Here is a 2,427-nt window from a genome sequence, read left to right as displayed (position 1 = left end):
CTCCAGGTGCGGTCTCCCCAAGGCCCTTTATAATAGCAGTGAGACATTTTTACTCCTGTACTCAAATCCTCTTGTAAAAAAGGCCAACATACCATTTGCCTTCCTAATCGCTTGCTTCACTTGCATGTTAGCTTTCAGTGACTCATGTACAAGGACACCCAGGTCCCTTTGAACATCAACATTTCCCAGTCTCTCACCATTTAAAAATACTCTGCATTTCTGTTTTTCCTACCAAAGTGGATAACTTCACATTTTTCCACATTATATTCCATCTGCCATGTTCTTGCCTACTCACTTAGCCTGTCTATATCCCCTTGAAACCTCTTTGCATCCTCCTCACAACTGACATTGCCACCTTGTTTTGTGTCATTAGCAAACTTGGAAATATTACATTTCGTCCCCTCATCCAAACCATTGATGTGGATTGTGAATAGCTGGGGCCCAAGTACCGATCCCTGCGGTACCCCACTAGTCACAATCTGCCAACTCTGTTTTCTGTCTGTTAACCAATTCTCAATCCATGCCAGTATATTACCCCCAATTCTATGTGTTCCAACTTTGTTCACCAACCTCCTGTGTGGGACCTGATTGAAAGCCTTCTGAAAATTATGATGAACCTTTATAAAACACTGGTTCGGCCACATCTAGAATATTGTGTCCAGTTCTGGGCACCGCGCATTAGGAAAGATGTGAAGGCCTTAGAGAGGATGCAGATGTGATTTACTAGAATGATTTAGAGGATGAGGGACTTTGATTACGAGGATAGACTGAGGAAGCCGGGGTTGTTCTCCTTGGAGCAGAGAAAGTTGCGAGGAGATTTGTTAGAGGTATTCAAAATCATGAAGGGTCTAGATAGAGGTAAACTGTTCCCATTGGCGGAAGGGTCAAGAACCAGAGGACGTAGATTTAAGGTGATTGGCAGAAGAACTAAAAGTGACATGAGAAAAGCTTTTTTTAATACAGCAAGTGGTTAGTATCTGGAATGCACTGTCCGAGGGGGTGGTGGAAGCTGATTCAATCATGGCCTTCAAAAGGGAACTGGGTAAGTACTTGAAATGAAAAAATTTACAGACCTACGGGTTAATGGGACAAGCTGGATTGCTCTTGCATAGAGCTGGTGTGGACCTGATGGGTCGAATGGCCTCCTTCCATGCTGTAACCTTTCTATGATTCTATACTCTCTGCTATCATTGGTAAAGCCCTATTACTCACACCACTATCAATGATAAAGCACTATTAGGGCTTTACCACCCTAATAGGGCTTCAGCACTGATAGTGGGGACTATCACTCACCCCACTATCAATATTAAAGCCCTATTACTCCCCACTATCAGTGGTAAAGCCCTATTACTCGCCCCACTATCACTAGTAATGTCCAATACTCACCCCACGATCAATGGTAGACCCCAATTACTTCCCACTCAGTGCTAAAGCCCTATCACTCACCCTCTATCAGTGGCAAAGTCCACTACTCCCTGCTATCAATGGTAAAGCCCTATTGCTCTCTCTATGATCAGTGGTAAAGCCCTATTACTCAACCCACTATCATTGGTAACGTCCTATTACTCCCAACTATAAGTGGTAAAGCCCTATTACTCACTACACTATCAGTGAAGTTATATTACTCATCCCACTATTCACACCCCACTATTCGCACCCCAATCTTAGTTGTGAAGCCCTATTACACTCCCAACTATCAGTGGTAAAGCCCTACTTCTCACCCCACTATCAGTGGCAAAGGCCAATTACTCACTCCACTATCATTGGACAGCCCTATTAATCTCCCCACTATCAGTGATAAAGCCCTATTACACACCCCAATATCTATGGTAAAGCCCTATTGCTCACCCCGCTATCAGTGTTAAAGCCCTATTACTTGCCCCACTTTCAGTGGTAACGCCGTATTACTCCCCACTATCACTGGTAAAGCCCTATTACTCCCCACTATCAATGGTAAAACCCTATTATTCTCCCCACTATCATAAAAAGGTTACAGCACGGAAGGAGGCCATTCGGCCCATTGAGTCCATGCTGGCTCTATGCAATAGCAATCCAGCTAGTCCCACTCCCCCGCCCTTTCCCCGTTGCCCTTCAAGTTTTTTCCTTTCAAGTACTTATCCAGTTCCCTTTTGAAGATCATGATTCAATCTGCCTCCACCACCCCTTTGGGCAGTGCATTCCAGATCCTAAGCACTCGCTGTGTAAAAACGTTTTTCCTAATGTCACTTTTGGTTCTTTTGCCAATCACCTTAAATCTATGTCCTCTGGTTCTTGACTCTTCCGCCAATACGAACATATGAATTAAGAGCAGGAGTAGGTCATGCGACCCCTTGAGTCTGCCCTGCCATTTGATAAGATCGTGGCTGATCTGATTGTGACCTCAACCCTACTTTCTCGTCTCCTACTATAACCTTTGACTCCCTTGTT

This window comes from Heptranchias perlo, chromosome 22 (genome assembly GCF_035084215.1).
Source record: "Heptranchias perlo isolate sHepPer1 chromosome 22, sHepPer1.hap1, whole genome shotgun sequence".
Taxonomy (NCBI): domain Eukaryota; kingdom Metazoa; phylum Chordata; class Chondrichthyes; order Hexanchiformes; family Hexanchidae; genus Heptranchias; species Heptranchias perlo.
The sequence above is the reverse complement of the archived record's forward strand: the minus strand, read 5'-3'. Positions refer to the sequence as shown.